Below are 23733 nucleotides of genomic sequence, written 5' to 3'. Positions count from 1 at the left end.
CTCACCTTCGGCAACTTGTCCCGTCAACAGTAGGTCGGCCTCCTCCTCTGGGCTTGATCCTCCACCCTGGAGGATGATGCCGCTCAGGTCAAGCTCCAGGTGCAGATTTCGGATCGCATCCCGGCGTCCTCATAGCCCACCGATAGGAGGTGAAGCCACTCTCCAGGAGCTCCTCCCGGTACTCGTCGAGCCACGAAAGTCCTCCACCGCTCGACTCAATGCCTCCTTGGCCGACTCCGCCTCCGCCTTCATATGTCGGCGTCGGCTTGGGCGGAGGACAAGTTCTCCTCGCCTTAGAGAGGTTCTCCAGGCTAACGCGAAGCTGTTCGCGCTCGGCCTCGAATTCCCTGATGCAGTCATCCCGCTCGCATCGTAGTCGATGGATGGAGCGGGTCTTGTGCCAACTTGCTCCCAAGCCGACTAAAGCTCGACCTCCGAGGCGGCTAGGCCGTTGGTAAGTCGGGAGATCTCCTCCTCGAGCCTAGCCTGCGGTCGACCGACGACTTCAGCTGATCAACCAGCGTCGCCTTCTCACTTGGGGTCTTGGCCCTATTCTTCCAGGCCGCCGGAGATCACCGAACCTCCGATACCCGACTTCCAGCTCGACATATTGTAGATCAGCTGCAAGTAACAGGTCGGTTGTCAGAAAACTGAGTTGATAGAAAACAACAATGAAAATGAAAGAGGAAGAATAGAAGCTCACCTGGATCATAGTCGGGTAAAAGGAAGAAAGTATGTCGCTCACCCACTGACTCTTTATGATCTCTCGATCGGTCGAAGGATGGTCGCCTGACACAACATCCTAGCCAAATCATGGTTGGCCAGGCCGACGCTCCTTCGGGCAGCTGAAAGTCAGATGACGCGGTGCGGCCTGCCGACCTGGTGTCATCACCCCGAGCCATCGGAGCCTTCCCTCGTTCGGTCGCTCGGGCTCGAAAGTCAGAAAGAGATGGAAAGCTCGAGCTCGACTGGGTCCTCCCGAGGCCGCGACGGCCGCCGTCGCGGGACATTCGGGTTATGAGCTTCGGCCCGAACCTCTTCCATAGGTGGGGGAGCCGACGCTCCTTCGGCTGCCCCCTCAGCCGCCCCTTCCTCGGGCGGTGCTTCGGGTGGCACCGCCGGGCCGACAGGGCTATGACTGGCTCATAACCCGATGCCAGTTCGGTCGGGCTGCACTACTGCCGTCGCGACGTCGGCGGGGATGCTATCTGAGGCCTCTTAGGAGGCCGCGAAGGTCTGGCTCTGGGCGCCAGCCTCTTCCTCATCGGGTGCTGCCGAATATTGGTATCTGTCAACCTCATCCTCGACGGCATGCCTGCAATTTCAACAAAGGATCAGCACAAGTCCAAAGATGGGTAAAGAAGACAAAAATGATCGACCGATCGAACAGTACCTAAACGGAGAACCGAACTCAGGCCAACGTCGTACAGAGCTTGCTCGGTGATGAGCTCCCTCTGCGTCGATACCGACACATCCTTCAGTCGGTGAAAATCCTCTCGGTCTCCAGCTTCCACCCTACTATTTTCATTCGGTTGAGTCTGAGGGTCGCCCCAGCGGGAAGGGAATCCCCAAGGAAGCGAAGAGGAAGCAAAGAAAAACTGGTTCTTCCATCCGTGGATCGACGATGGAAGACCAGTGATGAACGAGAGGCCCTTCCGGGGACTAAAGAACCATACCCTCGGACTTTCAGGTGGGGTCGGAGGATAAAGAACCCGAAAGAGAGAAATACGAGGATAGGTCGGCAAAAGCTGACATAGTAAGGCAAAGCTGATTATCAGTCAGACTGAGTTCGGCGTCAGTTGCGCCGGACAGAGCCTGTAGTAATCCAAGACGTTCTGGACGAACTCCGGAATTGAAAAACAAAGACCTGTCCAAAAGTCCTCAGCATAGAAGGCCACCTGGCCTGGAGGCAGGTTGTTAACCCGACCCTCAGCCCTAGGGGAAGAGCTCGAACTGCTTTAGGATACTATACTTCTCCTGAGCCATTCGACGTTTGCCCACGAAAGTGAAGAAACCTCCACCTCCGGGGTCGATCGAAAATCGTCGGTCGGGTTCCCCGACTGACTTCCTCGGGAGAGGTTCTGGCCATGGCGCTAACCCCAGAAAGGAGAATAAAAAGGAAATGACAAAGAAGGAAGGACGCAAGGAGACAAGAACGGAAAAAACTTCGAGGAGGGCCCAAAAGGGGAAGATAGAGACAACTACTGGAACTGAGGGACAACACGACAGAGCCTCAGTGCCAGAAAAGATTTGCAGTAGAAAGTGAAGTTTTGGATGCAAGTGGCCGCATATATATAGGGCCCTTCGACGATCGAGATGAAAGCGCGCCGAACGAGGGTTTCCAGATGTCGACATGTGGCAGCATCCGGACCCTTCCTCGGTCCGTCGGTTCGACGCACTTGCCCTCAGATCAAGCCACGTCGCCTCCATCCGTTTGAACGGCCCCGACCCAATAGCGCACTGATACGTGGCGGAAAAATCGCATCTCGAAATTCGCTAACCGACGGCGGTTCATGTTCCTAAGGAGACGGCGATTCATATTCTCAAGGAGGCGGCGGTTCATATTTCCAAGGAGACGGCGGTTTGCGTTCCCAATGCGACGTCTGACACCAGATCGTTCGTCGATACGGTCACCAAAGTCGGGGCATGATGCGCTGGAAAACCACTCCTTTCATCCGAAGCCGTCGTCCACGTGGAAATGCTGGTCAACACGGCATCCGACTCAGGAGTGGGGGGGGCAACTATTGGGATATGCCGACTAACCCCTCTCCGCCGACTTACCCTCGGACCGGTTCGACCGACGTCCGACTCTATCGATCGAATCGATCGATGACTCCGACGGATGATCCCGACGACGACTACCGACAGTGGTTGCCGATAATACCCGATCGAAGGTACGTCGGTCGAACAGACCCGTACTGTTCCCATCCGGCCAAGCGACCGAGCCCGAATTACCTACTCAATGTCGGGGGTGGCAGCCGACGTCCGACTTTCGCGAAGCACCGGATCAGCCGACAATGTCTCCGGATCATCAGCCGACGTCCCGACAGCTGAGTACCGATATATAGTCGGCCAGCCCACCCAAGCACCATACGACCGCTATGGACAGTTGTCCTATCAAGGACATGCGGCATGGCCGCCTGGGCATTGTCCTGCCAAGGACACAGATTGATCCCAGTGACTTGACAGCCCACGACGATTTGACAGTCTCCGGCGATTTGACAATTCTTCAGTTATCTGCGCCATTAATGATGGGACCATACCACATTTTCTATAAAAACGGGGCAAGGCAACAGTATAAGTAAGTTTTTCAAATCCTAAACACCGGGGTGAGTTTTCTCAAGCTCCGAGATGCGCCTCTTTGCTCTTGAGCTCTCTTTCCCTCTCTCCCACTGAGCCCCTGATTTTTCACTGTTGCCTAGTCTCCTCTCTGACTTGACCGTCGGAGGGTCCTCGCCGGAGGCATCTCCGGTCTGTGAGGACTTTTCTTGCAGATGCACGACGCCGGCGATCGTGCGATGAGGGGATTGGCCGCAACAATAGTTATTGCTTGTTGTGGATGCAATGCGTGCCTCATTTTGTTGTCAATGTTGCTGATCTTAATTTTACTTTGATAGATTCTGCATGGATAGTAAAGATCTGTATGTATAATTTACAATCTTGAGTTGAGAGCATAGGTTCAGTTTGCGTATACCACCTGCCATGCCACTATTTGATGAAATGGCTTTTAGAATTTGTTGGATGATGGTTTTAACGTCTGTATTTGGTATGCTTTGTTAACGGCTCTACCAACAGATATGATGTAGATTTGGTTATGCTTGTCTCTTATTTATTTTATATGTTTGACATCGATCTGGCCACACCCTATGTTAAATTACTAGTGCATTGGATCATAGCGTATTTCGTAAATATTATACTTGGCATGAGATGTATTTAATACATGCAGCCGTTGCTCAATGACAGCAACAAGGATGGTCAAGAAATAGAAACAATAGTTTTCGAGGTTAGGTACTCTGACTTGCAGTGGTAAATGGTGTAGCATATCTCACGGAACCTGTACAGGCAATTCCCTTACCCAAAGCAGCCTCAAGCAGCTGACCTGGAGTTTGCCTTGTAGGAAAAGCATGTGGATTTATCACAATATCAGGAACTATTCCTTGACAGGTGAATGAAAATTTTTCTGAGACCCCAAGAAACCAACCACACCCTTCTGCCCATGCATACTGGAAAATTTATCTCCAAGATAGGGTGATCGAACCTGAAGTTATTTGATAAGGGAATGAACACAAATTGACTCCTTGAAACTGAATAAGAACAAATCATCTAGGAAACATAAATAAAAGAATCACATTAATGTAACCAGTATTGCTTTGGTTTTAAATCTTCATGAACATAGTCAAAAATAGGAAGACAACTCAGCAAGAAAACACCTCACACAACTCAGTCAGAAAATACCCCAGGACAGCAATATTGTTTTCTATTAGCAACCAACAAAACATGCATAATCACCATTGCAACACTATAGGCCTATCATGAGGCCTCTCGTGACAGTGGCACAATCGTCAAGCTCAAAAGTAAATCAAATTTGTTATACAAAAATTATTTGTTACATAACAATTAAATATCGGTCAAGCAATCCACACAAACTCAAAGCTTTCTTAGAACATAACATCAAGCACCAAATCCGGGCATTTTCATAAGATGCTCGCATCTCATAATCCTCTCAGCTGACCGTGAGCATTTGATATCAAAAGGAGCTGGCCGTGAGCATCAAAAGGACAATTTTTGTCTAGACATCAAAAGGAATTGACCGTGAGCATTTGATAGGGTTGGGCAAAATATAATCTTCTCACAATCTAGGCATAAAGAAACCTCATTGCTCATATTTCATTCAACTTCAACCAAACATCATACAGCAAAGAAGATGCTGCTGCATCTAAAACTTGGATTGTAAATGCAGCATCCACAATTGTTGAACCATGTCAGCAAAAAATCTAAGCCATGAGATCAAGAAAAACAGCTAACTTCATATTTGTCACCACTTCAAATTATGAGAAGTAACATGATCTCCATCGAAATGTTCTTCAACATGGCAACTTAAAAACTTGAGATTAAATCTTTATTGTCTTCGTCAATAGGCATTTCAACGCAAAATAACTTTTTATAAATTGATATTGTAAATTTATCTATATTGAATGATAAAAAAGATAACAAAACATACATAATAGTGTAAATTTAATAACAAAATCCTCTTCAAATAATAAATTATGCATAGCAAAAGATTTAGAAATATATTACATTAATAATTTATTAAATTATAAATCAAATTAGCAAGTATACCTGAGCAATCTCTCAATTAAGATAGCTATCGTCACATCCTAAGAGCAATACAGAAACCTTAAAAGACCTTCGGTGGCAAAAATTTGAACAGCACCTGCATCAATTAAAAGAAACAATAATCTTGCATCATTAACTTTCAAATTGCTAAGTTTACTATGATTAATCATTAATCTAGCTTACCAAATAGTTCTCCTGCTGAAGGAGGTGGAAGAATCTGAAAGGAAATCTACTGCAACATCGGCCAATGCAAGAAAGAAGATGCCCGAACGCACCAGGCGAGATGAGGGGGCGGCAAAGGGAGTGGGGCACTGAATGAGAGGGGGCCACACCTGCCTGCGTCAGGGGGGGCCGGTCGATGAGAAGATGGGGCGGAGGGGGTGGCACTGGGAGGAGGGGCCGAAGGGGTAATGCCTGCCCACGTCAGGAGGGGGCGGTTGGCAAGAGGAGGGGGCGAAGGGGGTAGCGTTGGGAGGAGAGAACGAAAAGGCAATGCCTGCCTGCATCAGGAGAGGGCGGTCGGTGAGAGGAGGGGGCGGCAATGCTACCGTCGTAGAGAGGCTGTAGGTATGGGGATGCAGCGGGCAAAGTCCCGAGGGTTGGAGATGTTCGAATGCAGTAGGGGGTGACGATACTGCCGGCGCAGGGAGGCTGCTGTCGTGGGAAGACCGTCGATAGAGGATGCTATGGGTGAGGAGAGGGGGGCAGCGAAGAGAGGTAGGGCACTGAGGGAATGGAGAAGGGGGGTTTGTGCTAAAAAAAAAGACCCCATGGATTACCGGTTGGTAACCTGTTGGGATCAAAATACCTTAATTAGCCTTACCTAATCAACGGCTTGGATGTATTTTCATCTTTTGTAAAATATATTAAAAGAGTACTATAGCACAATCCAAAATTATGGCATCTTATGCAGAAAGTCATAACTTCAACATAGGATATCATGATATCGGTGTAGGATATCAAAATTTTTTAAAAAGAAGATATTTTCGTTATTCAAAATTTTAAATAAAAAAATAAAACTCTAGTATTAAATGTGTATTAAAAAATAATAGTTACGTGACTCAATGGTGAACTCCATGTCGAATTTTCTATGCCACGGGTGGTGTACAAAGAATTCCGGGACGAATGAATAAAGTATTTTGGAAGTGTTAGCAGTGACTACTGCTTTTATTGCAATTCATGGGCCTCAAAAGCAGAAAATGTGATGCTCTACTTGTGCACCGCATGTGATAATTGGATCACGTGCGGGAGAGGGAGGGGCTCTATGTGCATCAATCACCGCATACAGTGCAGCTCGTTCTGCACCGCCAATAAGAATTTGCCTTGCACGAAATAGATACAATCCACGTGACTTGTTTTGGACTTTGGATGAAATGTTTCTTAGAGGACATTGGGCCGTATATTAACTACATTTTGTTTGGCTTAAGGTATGAAGCAGTGTTAGCGTGGTGGAACATCTCAGGAGAAGTTTTGAATGTATGCACCGTTCATGATGGTTGGCCCACATATAGAATCAAAATATAGATCGTGAAAAAAAAAAATAATTTTATAAGTTAATTATGATGGATAATATGTACGATCCTGCATCATCTACGGTGTATAAATAATTTTCCATATCACATTCTCTCTTAGGTTTGGTCTGCGCATACGTGGGCCCTTCCAAGGCCGAATTTTGAAACCCGTTTTAACCACATTTCCTTGCTCGAAACATAAAATAATAAAAAATGAAACATCCAACAGCTTCTAGAGGCGGTGGAAGGCACGTTTTTTTTTTTTTTTTTTGGGTGAAGTGGAAGGCACGTTTCAAAATCTCACCCCACCCGCACCCACCCAACTTTGTTGAGGCTTCTTGGCCGCTTCGAATATATATTAATAAACCCAGCGTGTTGCATTGTATTATGTCCCTGGTAATTGACTTCGCCAATATACCTACTTATCTCTTCATCCAGGTGTGGTCAGACGCCTCACCTATCGGTCCCACATTGGGAGCTGCCAAATCACTAGTGGCAAAACTGGAAATCCAATGGAGAGTCCAAGGGGAAGTCAAGGCTTCCCGGAACCAAGGCCTTAAAAAGAGAGAGAAAGAGAGAAAGAGAGCATGAGGCAGTGCCATCAGAAGTTAGAGCGCATTTGGTCAGCAATTTGACTTCTAATTAGAATAGATTGATATGGGAATCAAAATGATGATATTCCATATCTTTATAGTTTGTGACCAAAATTAGAATTAGAATATAATTCAAATGCTAGAGGAGAATAAAGGTTGGATTGTGGAGAATTGAAGTATTTTAATCTTTTTAGAATCAAAATGGAAATTAAACTTCCGTCAAATGGTTGGAATAGAAATCATTTATTTTCATTTTCATTATAGAGTACAACTTTCTCTAATTAAATATGCTCTTAGACCTACTAAAACATTGAATCGAGCTAAAGCCCAACTCACTATTAGGTTACTAATATAGGCAAATTTTTTGTGCACCCTAAGCGGTGTAGAAAATCTGTCAATTGAGCGCACTGCTTATCTGATTGGTCCACGTAAACACCATTTTTCAACGTCTATTTAATATCTGTAAACCAAATTTTTCGTTTAAAAATTTTGTATGATGAAAATACTTCAATTTTTTATAAAATTATGACATCCTATATCCATATTATAGTATCTTGCATCTAGAAAGTCATAATTTTGTCCACAAGATAATATAATATGCATAGGATGTCATATTTTTTCAAAGAATAAAAATATTTTCGTCATTCAAAATTTTTAAACAAAAATGCCGATATACAGGCATTAAATGTGTATTGAAAAATGGTTAGATAAAAATATCTTTTCTATATTATGATATCTGGGCCATATTATGATATTCTGGATTATAATACGTCACAGGATGTCATAATTTTTTTCAAAAAGTAGAGATATTTTCATCATAAAAATTTTTAAATGAAAAAGCCGACCTACAGGTATTAAATATACGTTAGAAAGCAGTAACTACGTGGACCAATCAGACAAGACAATGTACTCCATGCCGGATTTTTCATACCGCTCGTGGTGCACAAAAAATTTCTCTACTAATATATAATATAATCTTAGTTTGCTTAAGACGAGCTTTGTACAATCTCAACTTATAACTTCAACTAAATCTAAACTTTCATTTATTAAAACATTAGTTTTGAACCCGCACGTTGTGTGCGGGTTCTAGATCATATCATTGCTCATTTTCTAAAAATAATAATTTTTAAATTAATAAATTAATATGATAAAATTATATCCATTTAAATGTCTGATATTAATCTATATTGCCGGTTACATCACTCAATTATAAGAGTGGGCTTTCATTACAAAAATGAGCTTTAACCACATCATTTAATTCGCATATGAGCTTCAATTCAATTCTTTAATGTCATAATGTCTTTTTATTTAATTAAATAATATTTTACAGAATTGTTTTGATCTACATGGTATTCAAAAGGTGATAAGTTCGTGCTTACGTGAATAGCTTAAATTGCTATCATACTTTGTTTTAGTTCTACTTTCATATATATTAGATTGGAGATCCATGCACGGCCACCTCATTTGGCAGCCCTAGCCAGAGGATGACATCACAGCTATGGCACGCCAGTGTTCAAGTTAAAATAGTCTAGAAATCGCAATACATTAAGCCTACCAAGTGGCTTTTAGGGTGTTCCCACTATCCTCTGCCAAATCTTCAAATCTTATCGCCTTGGCACCATAACAGGCCCTCCAATATAGCAACCGGCACTCAGCCTGGAGGACCACTGAATCTGGACATAGCGGTCCATTGGATGATATCTTTTCTGCCTCCATTACCATGCTTTGGTGCTTTCATTTCTCTAGTGGTTTGGACATTGGTGGCCTCCATTTTGAGGAATTGACCGAGGCCATCCTTGGAATCCTGCAGTAGAGGAGAGAGGGGAAAACAATGACAAACTAATAGGTCTAAAAAGTCTCACGTCATGGCACTATATCCAGAGAAATGAGAATGGTAGGCACTTTGAACAAAAAGAGGGGGGAGGAAAGGCATGCATTTGTGGGGAAAGATGCCCACTGCCGCAGGAATTATAGTGGACTGTTAATAGAGATACAATAAACTAAGCCTCATCTTGTAGTTCTCAAGTTAGAAGTGTGGACATGCTAATTTTTATTATATCAGAAGATTATGATGTTCTACAAGACTACAACATCATGAAACTTAAAAATGGGGGGTTTATCTCATGAATCTTCATACTTTAACCAACTTTTATAGTGACTGCTTCACTTCATGAAGTCAACCGAGCGTTATAGGAGTGTGATGGTAATTAAATGATGTTGCTTTGTAAAGAGGGCAAGGTGTATTTATCATGCATGGATGTTTATATAATTCCTCTGTCTTAGGATCCATCAACTCCCTTTTCCCTTCTTAACTACATGAGCTTCCTTCACAGCTTAGGATATTCCTTCGCCAAAGCGTCCGTGAGTTCACAACATTGGATAAAAATAATGGAAAGTGATGCTACGTCGCTAGTGGAAAGGATGGTGGACGGCCAACTGCCGTTGCGTTTTCCAGTGGAACACATTGTTTGATCAGGTAGGCTTCTTTTTTTTTTCTTTCTTTCTTTCTTTTTGGTTGTCGTCTCTTTTGGATGGAAGGGGAAGTCTGAGGCCAGCCGCATAAGCTAGGCTTCTCTGACATGCACACGTCCAAAAAAAAAAAAAAAAAAAAAAAAAAAAGAAGAAGCTAGATGACATATAATGGAATTGATGTTAAAACTTGCTTGGTTGGGAGAGTTAGATTTTGACATGAAAATAAGAATGAGTAACTCCCATTCAAACTATTTAGCTGCAGAGAGCGGCTCCTACTCTAATTCCAAGAAGGAGTTAAAATATTCCAATCATCTCAAAATCTAAACAACACATTCCTCTCACATTCAAATTCAATTTCGATTCTAATTCTGATCATAAACCAAATATATTAGAGGTTATGGTTATTTTGATTCCTATTCATTTCAATTCCAATTATATAAACCAAGCATGCCCTTATATGATTCTAGAGTTTCATTTATCAAAAGATGCTGCTGTTCTCTACTGGCCAACATCAGACTAGCATTTGTCTTTATCAGTAGAGCTTTGTCGAGTCTTGGGCATCAATGATGGATGTTATTAAGGTCATGCAACAACAAAATTTGAATAGCATCAATATTACCAAATAATAAATCTCTTCCTAAATCATTATTTTTTATTGTAATAAAAAAATGATCATTATTTGTCTATACCAATCTTACAATAAGTACATTCTTGAATAAGGTTGTGCTGTTATAACAACCCTTATGAGTCGGCATAGCAAAACAGTTTGAAAATTAAAAAAAAAATGGTGCTATTTGTTTAAATCACCTTTCATCAAGAAAATAAAATATTTTCTTATTAAAAGCCAAGGAAAATGGTCTAATCCATTTGAAGGAACATAGTTGAATCTCTCTGCTACCCCCCAAGAACATAATAAAGTTTCAGACATTGAAAATGAAAAAAAAAAAAAAAAAATGTTCTGGGCAAACTCAAGACAGGGTGTTACGGCTCTTCAACTTTTGTTTCCAAACCTTCATTAGGAATAGTCCAATGTATTCTTATTGGGATAAGAAAAGGTGGAAATCGAATATAAAGGTCCAATATCCACTGCATAGATAAGCTTCTGAGGAGTTGGAAAGCTTGCTCAATATTCTCAGCAATGTGACACCTGGCTTGGAGTCAGACAAACAGACCTAGAAAGGGGAAAGAAGCGCTTTGTCTGCTACTAGATCTTTGTACAAGTTCATCTCTAAGCATGGCATCAAATGCCCATTCGCACCAATACTCTAGAAAAATAATATTCCCTTAAAGATCAAAATAAAACCACTGACCGGGCTTCAAAAACAGGTTAAATACTAGGAATTGTTTGATGAAAAGGCTTGACATAAATTTTCTTTGAACAGAATCTTTCACTGAATCAATTAGTTTCAAGTTGGTCCAAATTTCCTAAACAATTTCTGGTCTGTAATTTGAACGATCTAAGAGATTTCGGCAAGCTATGGAATATTGTAGGAGGAACAGGGGAGGGGACACCATATCTCTACGCTTTAATTTTGTATTTTTTGTTACTATTTCAACAAATAGGTAAATAAAAGGGAACTCTTGGTCTGCCACGACAACATTGGGTGCCTTGTGTGCGAAGGGAGCTTCCTTTAGAATCCTGGGGCCATTTGGTGGCCACATCTTATCATTTTCCATGCTATCAAAACAAGAGGATTTATAAATCCTGCCAAGGATCCTCTAGGGTCCTTTCCAACAAAATTATTAATTTATTTTTTTCTCTCGAAAATAGAGATAAAATTATTTGAAATTAAGGATGAGATATCGAGAGAGAACATTAAGAAGAAGTAAAATCAGAAATTGAGGTTTGATGTGGTAGTTGGTGCCTTAATCCTTTTCTAGAATGATATGAATTCAAATTTACCAGTAACTATTAGTTTGTAAGTTTAAAAAGATGATCAAGATTACTCATCCTGTTACTTCTCAGTTCACTAGTCTTATATGGTTGTTACTGATTGATAAATGATCTGAGTAATGAAGAAAAGATGAGCTGCTATTTGTGTGTTTGCACAACTTGAATCATTGCAGTTAGTATCAACAATACATACTAGTGTTTCTTTATTGTGAATATGACATATTAAAAAGACTTAAAAAATCAAACAACCTTTATGTACTAGTATGATTGTAGACCACTTGCAAATGAAATTTAAGGGACAGAAATCTCTATCTATCCGTAGTTTCAATGGTTGAAATGACTGGTGACCTTTTTCATTATTTTGTTTTAGAAAAAGAAAAAAGTTTTCATGGTCTCATTTTCTTTTTTTTCCAAATATAAAATCGAACATCAAATATTAGAAATACCAGAGCCTAGCAAAATTAGTCTGAAAGACCTACTTATTCTTTGTAGTGATCAATGAACATACGAAGTCAATTTTAGACACCACAAAAGTCAACATAAAACATCCAACCTGACTTGAGATCTCCCAGAAGGCCAAATGCTATCTGCCTTGCTTTGTCAAAAGCTCTGGAAGGCCACCTCCATGGCTTGTCTGCATACATATTTTGAAAAGAAATACTTCTCCTTTAATTCATAATTGTTGGGTCAATCATCATTGTCGGGCTGCTGCTCGTTATCCTATGGAACCTATGACATTAGGGTCATATATTGGTCAAATTATCTAGTAGAACTCCCATCGGACAACTGCACGGCACGTGTGCCTCTTTAAGGTTGCTGTCTTGATTCTTTTTGGACTTCTTCAAGGTCATAGGAAGGAGGCTTTAAAAGAATCATATGGATATTGCTCCAAATAAGCTGATTATAGCTCATCAAAACCAAGGGACAAGTTGTATCTTTTGAGACAAAGATTTATGAGATCCAAGAGAGACCACGCCATTGGGCAAAATATTTTATCATTCACCTTCCTATCATAGACCTGTCTTGCTATCAAATCCTCCGCAATAATAAGGCAAGAAAGAAGAAAAAGAAGGTCACCCCCATCCTTCAATTGATTCTAGAACATGTAGGAATTTAGGAGAGAGAGGTTTACAAAGTCAACTAATTAGGACGTAACAAGATGGATGTAATCGTGTGGTATTCAAGAGAGGAGGTTTAATTCTTACCTCTTCACCTGCTGGCAATAAAATTAATATGATCTTCCTTTTTGTTTTTTTTGATGAAAACCATGATCATAAAACTAACCATCATCTTTTTTTAAGACAAAAAAAATAAAAGGACTTAAAAAGCTACCATATAATTTTTTGTAAAGAAAAGAAAGAAAAAAAAAAACAGAGAGACTTCTTAAACCTGATTAGATTTCATTTCGTCTGCACTGGGCTTTTTATAATCCATATAACCACTTAATATCTTGATCATTAGTGAGACTGTGAGGTCAGTCTTCAGGTTTTCCAAAAAGATCAACAGATGACACCTTCAGTCATGATCTTTTATGAACTCTAGGCAAAATTAGAGACCCTATTCCCAAATGAAAGAAATAGAGATAAGAAAAAAAGAAAACAGTGGTTTTTCGAGGTGGCTTGATGCTTATTTCTTGTTTGCTTTCAATGTTTTTGCAATATTCATTTAAATCCACAAAGTCTTGATTCCATGCTGATTTTCTTGTTTGCTATCTAAGTCTCCAGAAAAACCCTCCAATCCATACTCATTGGAACAAAAGAAATCCTTTTAACAAATTAACATACATCATTATACTATAGAACTAAAAAGTTATACATAGAATAAGCACCACATTGAAAAGCAAAATCAGAGAACTAAAATAGCCCAACTAGTCCTCCTTTTTTTTTTTTTTTTTGTGGATGATCCCAACTAGTCCTTCCTACCATCAGGGTTTCTTCCCTTGGGTATAGATGTAGTCAGTGTGAGCCACTAGGGTCCTCCTTATCAAGCATTCCTCCTCGCCAACTCCACCACACCCTTCATCCAAACTGGCCTCCTCCACAGCCTATAACCAAATACACCCAAACGTCAAATGGCATGAATGATAAAGCTAAGGAAAACGTACTCATGCAACAAAGTGACCCTTGTGTTAACTAGAAAAACGGAACACATAAATACCTCTACTTGGTTGGTCCTTGGATCCATGGGCTCAGGCCGTGCTGCTTGGCTGAAGCAGACAAAAAGGAGAAGTGCCAGAACAAACAGAGCCCTTCCCATATTTTTTTAACAGGTAGAAGTTTGAGGAGATGGGATGGATTGGTCAAGAAAGAGTAGAAGGTGGGTTTTATGTAATGGATTTATAGAAGGGGGTTGGTTGGCCAAGGAGTTCAGAGAGATGAAGAAGGGGTGGTGGACTGGTGGGGGGAGGGTCTTTAAATAGGGTGTGCATATCTTGTTGGGATAATTAAATATCTTGTTGGGCGACCCCTGGTCCGTAACGCCGTAGAATTCGATGGGCTTGCCGACTAGTGGACGCAGCTTCGATTGTGTGCTGCATATCGTTCATACCAAATAATATATATATATATATATATATATATACACACACACACACACACACACGCACACGCACTCCAAGTTGGGGGAGGGAATAAATGGGTTCTCGCCCATTAGTCCTTAATTTTATTGTTAATGATACCCTTGGCTTCTTGAATGAAAACTTGGAGGATAACGCATAAAATTTGAATCTTGTCTCAAGCTATTAAAGTGACGAGTTGTGAATAAGCCGTCTTAACATTCTAAATAAATAGCTGCTCTACTGATTAGTGCGGACCTCTCTTCGAGCAAGCGCTCTCATACATAAATTAGAATGATGATGAGTAACCATCATTATTTTGCTCAAATAAAATTTTATTTTGCACCAATTTATTCAACTGATTAAGCAAGCTTGGTGAGTACATGATGATATGCGCTAAGTTTATATAGCAGTGTGCATGCTAATTTATAATTTTGGTCATTTGTAAAGTAACATGAGCATGCTTTTTGTACATGGGCATGTAGAAAAGATTTTTGTGCCACAATGTTTAACTGTGAGTCCAGCCATAGGTGTTTGGATTGCAGACTTAGTGGCAAGTAAGGCTCATATAGCAGCAGAAAATGCAGTGTCTTTGTTTTTTCAGCAAAACTGCTCAAATCCATCAAAATATACATGTTATATAAAGGGGACAAAATTATAAGCATCACCTTGATGACTACCCTGGAACAATTTTAATACGTGCAGGTGAGGTCTCTCATATTATAGGTGAGATTGGGTTGGGTTTTGAGGGTTAACTATTATCCTATATATATTTAGTGGTACCTAGTTTAGTTTACTAATGAGAATTTTCATGGAATCACCTAAAAGCCACCAACTCAACCCACCTCCTCCCTGGACAAATCATACAAATATAGCAGACACCATGTGTGCACCATTGCTGTGTTAAATGGCTAGAATGCTAATGTTATGGTGTAGAGAGGACATTTTTAGTCCTATATCGATTGTGAGTCAAGAGAAAATATTGCTTATATGGATTAGAATCTTTTCTCCCCCATAAAATATTTTTTAAAGGATAAAACTGTGAGCCCCCATGTGATAGAGTCAGTGATGAAAGTTGTCGATACCTCATGCATGCGAGTGCGGAGGAATAAACCAATCATCCGAGCTATCCCTTGACTCATGACCGCAATAGCTAATATATTGATGTCTCTTATTCTGTCACCCATTATCAAGCCATGTATCAAGCCAGATTGACGTATAACGAAGATTTAAGTAACCCAAGTCATCTCATTAATCTTCACGTCATACATGTGTTAATTAAGCCACAAATTAGCTTATATAAAATAGTGTTCGGTACAGGAGAAATTAGCTTATGTGAAATGGTGTTCGGTGCAGGAGAGAGCAACCACCCACCATTTGCTTCCAATCTTGTGGCTGAAAGTCAAAAATGAAACGGTTGTACCGGTCACGGAAAGAAGATAATTATTTTTATCATTTCACAAAGCACAACTCATGGACATCTATCATGACTCAAATAGATGATAAAACTTCTTGAAATGTCTTTACCCTTTTCTCTTTGAGCAAGGATTTTCTTAATCATCAAAATGGTGATTTACCTAGGTCTAGATGAAGGCTGAAGCAAAGTCAACTAGTTCTTGAGGAAATAAATAAGAAGGATTCCATTAGACTTTATGGATCAATCATGACTGATCAGTTTCCTGGAAGATATTCCATACTTCTGTGTAGTCTAAATTTTTCTAGAAATTTGGAATAATTTAAGCTTGCAGAAGCAATAGAATTGTCACTACTCTGTGTCAGCTACATTCATGTGTGTATGTTGCTATACAATGAGAATAAGGCCAATATGAACCAAATCAAAAAAGAAGGAAAAGGTTTTGATTGGTTTGCCTTGCTTTTTACAATTCAAGCATAATCCTAGGAGAGTCATGTGTATTTGTTTTTTAGTGCCGACTTCCAAAAAGAATAGGAAAAAAAAATAAAAAGGGGGAGATGGTAGAACATGAAAGTTTGGTGAACCCTAGGAGTGTCAAGGAAGTGCATTTGGATATTACCAATTGGCTTCCACTTGCGCTTGGCGTGGCCAACTAGATAAATGATGCATTCAAATCAGCTCGTTTACTGTCGTTCTTTTAAGATTCTGAAGTGGGAAGTGCTTGCAGGCCTAGCTTTTGGCCTTTTTGAATAACTTTGTCTTCCCAACGCAGATTCCCCATTCAAAACTATCCTATGTAATTCCATGCTTTATCCACAGCAGTTTCTTTTCACCAAACTCATAGAATTAGAAGATCCAGAAAGAAAAGAAAATTAGGAGTAGCGTACATATGATGCAATTTATTTATATTTAGGCACTAATCCCATGTTATTCCAGTTAAATTTGAGTGAGCTCCACTTAAAGTATACAGAATAATATATAGGTCATGTTGAAATCAAACTCTAGCTAATATAATCCGACAGCAAAACAAGGCTTTGTAACTCATATCCAATTAACAACAAATGATTTTTACCCATCACTGACTGCAACCAGTATTAGGTTAACTTCATGCCTTAATGTAGCATTAAAAAAAGGATAGAAATAACCACACGAAGACATTTTTTTTCTTTACAAGCGACCTGTATAAATAGGAAGCTTCCATTTTGGCTGACCACTACAAGCGAAGATGTCATGCAGTGGAAAGCTTCGTCCTTCTTACTTGCTACCATTTTTTTTCTCCTCTCCTTTAATATCTGATAGCTAAAGGTGGCAATTAAAGTTCCAAGTTTTCCACCATGCTAAGGTAATCCACCAGTCATAGAAGATTCTAAAGACTTATATGGATTTCCATTTCATAAAAAAGGAAGTTAAAAGAAAAATACTTATCTGGTTTATTGTCTTATGAGCCCCACAAGCCAGAATTATATTATTACTGCTAATTCTCTTTCATGGGTTGAACATTTCTTTGCAAATGCATGATAGAAATAAGGGACCAGTTTGGTTGTGGTTGAGGAGGTGTTGACAAATAATGGTGCACTATTCTCGAGGTTTTAGTATTTTCACGGCTTGCTCAAACATAATCCAGATTAATCCCTCTAGGTAGATAAAACTCAAAAGTGCTGCCATGGTTCCAGGCTCTTTTTTTTTTTTTTTTTTTTAAAAAAAACAAACTATTTTTTAATTTTGACCGGGCAAACTTCTATTATTTGTTTTCTTGCATTTGACTTCAACAAAGATAAACCTCAGCACTTGCGTGTATACTAATTAAATAATATTTTTTTGAATGAAACACTAATTAAATAATAATCAGCCTATCTTTCTAGTTCTTTGCACGATCCTTGATAACTGTTGACCAATAGGATTGGTCAGGAATTAGGCTCGGGCTGGGCCAACATGAGGTCGGACCATCAGCTAGGCCCGAGACCGTATGCCTCAGTTTGGGCCTACAGAAATACCCGAAAAATTCAGGCTTTTTTAGGTCCTGGGCCTGCCTCAAGCAATGTGTGCATGATGCATCCGTTACAATTCCAGGGATAGAGGCGGCTAACCGGCATCCAAACACATTTCGAGTACAGCGAACACATGTAATGCGCATGAAATGCTCGCTTGACATGGGTTTGGGTTGTATTTTTCACATGAAAGAATGCTTGATCTTTTTTCACAATACCAACTATTGGATCATGTATTGTATAAATCGCAAAGCACTCTAGCCTACCTCTTTTATCTATTTGTACAGATCTTAAAGTGATGAATGCCATGAAAGAAGGTGAACCATTCTTTCATGCAAAAGATACAATCCAAAACCATTGGACGTGACGGCCCGATGCTATCTTCCATGTCACACGTAAACAAGTAGTTTTCCTTGCACTATAAATATGAAATGCGTAAGACTTGTGTGATGGTAACCAAGAAATTTTCTAACGTAGTTTAGAGGGCATTTTGTCTACAGCAGGATCATTAATTGGAGTGGGAGACCAAAAGAAACAGTCAATCTGAAAAATGAAAGGAAAGGTAACTTAAAACATATAGGTAAAAAAATCATTGTCTTCGGTCCAAATGACATCCAATTAATTCATCCATGAAATTTCTGCCCATGGATAAGTCAGGCTTCCATGCACATAGCCCCTAACTGCTACCATTGACCATTTACACGCCAATAGTTTTAAGACAGATTTCCAAGTCGTTTGCAGCTGTATCATTGTTTTATCCACAAACAATCGCTTTAAGAGACTTCGTCACAAGAAGCTTCCAACAAGGGCTACGCAAAAAAAAAAAAAAAAAAAAAAGTGGGGGGTGGGGGGGAAGAAGAAGAAGAAGAAGAAGACTATGGGTGTCTGTTTCTACCATATTCGATTGAAGAGCCAAGTTATCTGTCATGCTATAGTTAGTTCATCATTAGCATCCCTGCCGTTGTCATGCTACCAAGTAGCCCTTCTCTTGAAACTATGATTTATCTTGTAAAATCTATTGAGTTGCATGGGCTATTCTCTTGTTCTGTTCAAATAATTTCCAAAAGGCCTAATAATTTTTTTTTTTTTTTTAAATGAAAGAGATGGGAGTTAATGAGATGAGACTTGGTCAGCAGTTGTATGGAGGAATTATGGTTCACCTAGAAAAAATATGTCACGGAAAACTGAAATTATTTTGTATTTTCTTAAAAAAATATCCTAACTATAAAAAAAAAAAAAAAAGAAAAATTTGTGGGCTTCTTATGGTAAAGTTTACACAGATAAATAAACTCTACACCTTCGAATGTTTAGATTAACCCTAAGTATAAATTTCCTACCATTAGTGACATCTTCCGCTTTGGTGATTCTCCTGGCATGCATCTCTCTTTCTCTTCTCTCTTCTTCAGTCTTGATTAGGTGTCTGTAGCTCTTCTCCGACCTTTTCTTGTTCATAGGCATGGTTTATATTTCATGTACACACAATCATGCAACACATGTTAAACAAAATTCTTTAGCATACGATGTTGCAAAGTGCAAACAAGGCCTAACAAAATATTTGCAATAGATTGCAACTATAAAATAAAATTTAAAAAAAAATAAATAAATTTCACTTGTATATATCTATTGTTGGTGTATATTACCTAACATCATCATCATCTGGACACATGGCAGCAGATCATTATGTGTTAATAATTCTCTCATAATTATATTGGCTCACGATCAATCTGCCTCTTCAATACTATCTTCTAGTCGGCTTAATCCAAAATTGCTGGTAGGTAGAATGCCCATATCGGTTTGTGCCTGATCTGCAACACCTTACCTCAGTATTTAACTGACATGATTGTCAACACCAAAGATATGATACTTAGTTCAGATAATCGCTGATCTCTGCTATTCCACGTCGGTATTTCACCAATATCCCCTCAAGAATATAGGCAGTTGTCCAACAACTGTCATCCAACTTAGCAATAATTGTTTTCCAGCTATATTCTAGCTTATTGCCACATGGACAGCTGTCCCACGATCTTTGCACAACTGACTATTCTGTTATAACAACTTAACGACCTAACAGATTTCTAACAGTCTAATAGATCTCTAATGGCTTAATAGCCTAACAGATCTCCTAACAAACTTTTCTTAAGATTTAAGTAAGCTGCCTCTATATAAAGGGGGATAGGGTACTCTCCAAGGGGTAAGTCTACATTCATAAAGATAAAACTTTACTAAATATTTCACTAAAGAACTAGAATTTTTTCTATTTCTCTCTACTCCCAAACTCTCATTTCATATTTTTTACTTCTCCATTTTCACCATCTGTTCTCAAGGCTCCGGCTGACTTAAGCATCGAAGGATCTTAAATCGGAGGACACTCCGCGATTTTAGGACTTTTTTTGTAGGTTTTATTTACAGTTCAGATTGGCTTAACCCTCAACTCTCCAGCTCGATTCGTTATTGACCTCATCTTCGGAGCCTTGCAGCAACACCTACCATTTTCTACTTATCTACATACTTATTTGATGGCTCTCAGCTTCTGAAAAGAATAGAAGATTTGGGTTTGTCACTTATCATGGACCATGCTAAGAGTATTATATTTGCTTCATCTCCTGGACAATATGGAGAAACCATGTTGAACACCGTCAAATGATCAGTGTTGCAGTGAATAAAGTGTTCCCCCTTTCCAGCTACATCTCTTCGTTATGCATGGAGATTTCAAAAGTGTTGCGTGGGCAGCAAACGTAGTGATTTTCAAAGTCTCATATCGGTTGGAACTAAAATAGGGGGAGCCTGGTGCTCCTATAAATAGACCCTCCTAGTTCTTATTTAGATGCACGACAATAAGCCAAGTCTTGTGTTAACTAAGAGGGTATAATCAAGATCTTGAGGAGTTGTGAGGAAGAGAGGATTTGCAATTTTGTCCGTTCAAAAATTGTAGCAGTTTTATTTAAGTAGAGATATCCCTTTTGGGATCGTGGATGTAGGTCTATTTAAGGGATCGAACCATGTTAAATTCTTATGTTATTTTTCTCTTTGTTTATTCTCTCTATTATTTGTGTAAGTGCTTCCACTGTCGGTCCTAACAAATGGTATCAGAGCGAGGTTTCGGCCTAAAGGAGGAAAGAGAAAGGAGCAGGAGGTGCCACATCAGTAGTCCAGAAGGAAGACCAATTAGCACCACATCAGTAGATCTCAGCATTATGTCAGCAATTTTGGGAAGAGATTAGTTCTGACTAATTTTGACGTACTGATTTTATTTTTTTAAGATTGATTTTCTCAAATTTGGCTTATTTTGTGGTACTTATTATTGGTTATTTAAGTGGAGGTGGTTAATTCGAGATTTATTAAACATCATGACTACATTGAAGAATGAGATTTTATTATTTGATGGAAAGACTGATTTTACTGTGTAGCAATGCACAATTTAAGATTATTTGGTATAGCAAGGTCTTGATTCTGCATTGCAGGATGAAAAGCCGAATGAGATGAAAGATTCAGATTGGAGTACAATCCAAAAGAAGGTAGTTAGTATAATTTGGACGGCACTGGCCCCACAAATTAAAATTATGGTGTTGAAGAAGACATCATCGAAGAAGTTGTGGGATATATTGAAGAGCAAGTATACCTCGAAGACATTAACTAACTGCTTGATGATGAAAATAGATCTGTACTCACTGAAGATAGAGGAAGGAGGTAATATTATTGACCATTCAAATAAATTTAATGAGTTAGTATCTTGACTATTGAATGCAGAGAAGATGATTAAGGAAGAAGAGCAGATATTGCTCTTGTTGGCTTCACTACCCAGATCCTACAAACCATTGGTGCAGTCAATACTAGCAGGGAAAAGCACACTACAGTTAAATGAGGTGACGAAGATTTTGAAAGAGAATCATCGAATGATGAGAGATAAAGATTACCCCAGAGAGAGTCGAGTACTAGCTGCGGAGAGTTCTAAGAGTGGGAGAAAGAAGAAAGATGACCAACGTGATGGAAGATCGAGATCTCGACCGAGAGACTTTAGTATTGTTGAGTGCCATAACTGTGGAGAGTTGGGTCACATCCAGATTCGCTGCCCAAAGTTCAGGGAAGACTTAAAAAGCCTGAAAGAGTTGAAGGGTAAGTCAAAGGTTAATTCTTCTGTAAATGTGATCAATACTGATGATGAACTTTACCTCTCAAACACGGCTGTTATTGAGAATAATTCTAGCTGGATGATGGATTCTGCTGCTGATATCTATGTATGCACTAACAGAGACCTGTTTGATACTTTGCATACTAAGAAAGATTTTGGCTACATCCATGTGGAAAATAATCTGAAGCAGAAGATTGAAGGCATCGAAAGATTTTGCCTGAAGCTCCACAATAATAAAGTTAAAGTAATTTCTGATATAAGGTATGTGTCTACTGGAGTTAATATTATTTCATTGGGTGAGTTTGCTTCATGTGGGTATAAGTATGTTGATATTGAAAATTGGTGTAGAGAATACAAGAGTGGAAACTTAGTTATGTAAGGAAGGAAGAAAGTGAAGAACATCTACTACTTAGATAGATATGTCTTATCAGCGAAGATGAAAAGCAATAGAAGGACGGACACTACATAAACTAAAAAAAGAGTTTGATTCTTTGGCAAAGTAAAGATATATGGGACTTTTGAAAAATGGAGGAATTGTTGTGTGGGTGGCAAGTATAGTGGTTTTCAAAGTCCCATATTGATTGGGACTAAAACAGGGAGAGCCTGGTGCTTCTATAAATAGGCCCTTCTGGTTCTTGTTTAGATGCACCACAACAAGTCAAGCTTTGGGTTAATTAAGAGGGTGTAATCAGAGTCTTGAGGAGTTACGAGGAAGAGAGGATTTGCAATTCTATTGTTCAAAAATTGTGGTAGTTTTATTTTAGTGGAGATATCTCTTTTGGGATTATGGATGTAGGTCTATTTGAGGAATCGAACTATGTTAAATTCTTGTATTATTTTTTTTTATTTTCTCTATTATTTATATGAGCGCTTCTACTGTCGGTCCCAACAAAAACTAGTTCATTTTTCTTTTAAGAGTTCAGCAAGGAGGATTAATTGGGCTGCACAACCCTTAATGGTGCAGTAATTTATTTAGCTAGCAACTAGGTAGTGACAACTCTAAAACGTCGTGGGCAAGCGGCTACTGAGAATGGGATTCATTTAGCTAGCAACTCAAATTGGAATCCACTTGACTTGACCCAAGATAAATTCCCAAGCAGGTGTCAAAGGCCAGAAAAGAGGACCACCAAAGCAGAGCAAACTGCAGAAAACATAATAGTAGCAATCCAACCTGATGAAGGCACATCCTGATGACAATCTGAGCACAGAAATAAAAACAAAATCATATGATTTTCCCCTGTTACGATCTTCTAGTGTTTCCCTGAATCAGTTAGCTCCAGATCATGCATCAGGAAGGCTTGTGGCTTCATCAAATAGTAGTATTATTCATCAGGTCCTCCAGAATTCTCTGATTGTGGCAATTTATTTGTTTGTGTTCTCTAGATAGCTGAGTTCCACGAGTACCAAGCAATATTGCGAATCCCCATTTGAATAGCGGCTTTCTAGCGCTGCTTTCAAATGCAATGATTGGGCCATTCTTTCAGTTGTTTGATAGTGAAAATCATTGCAGAACTCAACTACCTTTCCGCTGGACTTACAAGTTGTGAGATCTTTCCCTAAGTGGTATCAAGTCTAATGCTGGATGCAAGGAAATATCTTTCCAGTCAACAAGCCCAATTTTCCCTCTGATCCATCTTAGCTAAAACTAAAAGACTAATTTATCATAAAACATTAAAAAAATGACTTACCATATTGTAAGATAGAGGAGACAAATAATCAGCTTTTAATATCGTATGAATATATTGCAAGCATCCTAGATGTAGCACGTGATATATTGTGATTTGAGACGTGCAAGAACATCAGGTGTCGGTGCAAATTATGACTTTTGTGCAGGAAATTGA

General features: G+C 39.6%; 1 long non-coding RNA gene across 2 annotated transcripts; it reads right to left on the bottom strand.

Moving 5' to 3' along the window:
• Positions 1-8831: 8831 nt before the first annotated feature.
• On the bottom strand, positions 8832-14295 carry LOC105055870 (uncharacterized). 2 transcript variants are annotated; one of them, XR_012136510.1, is made up of 3 exons: positions 13965-14213; positions 13730-13851; positions 8832-9245 (listed from the first exon to the last, which is right to left on the bottom strand). It is a non-coding gene; the product is annotated as an uncharacterized lncRNA (long non-coding RNA). The 2 variants fall into 2 exon arrangements; XR_833765.4 differs by lacking the exon at positions 8832-9245 and having other exon boundaries at positions 13555-13851; positions 13965-14295.
• Between the last annotated feature and the right edge of the window lie 9438 nt (positions 14296-23733).

The sequence above is a fragment of the Elaeis guineensis genome, chromosome 13 (assembly GCF_000442705.2).
Source record: "Elaeis guineensis isolate ETL-2024a chromosome 13, EG11, whole genome shotgun sequence".
NCBI lineage: Eukaryota > Viridiplantae > Streptophyta > Magnoliopsida > Arecales > Arecaceae > Elaeis > Elaeis guineensis.
This window is presented reverse-complemented; position numbering and strand designations above follow the sequence as displayed.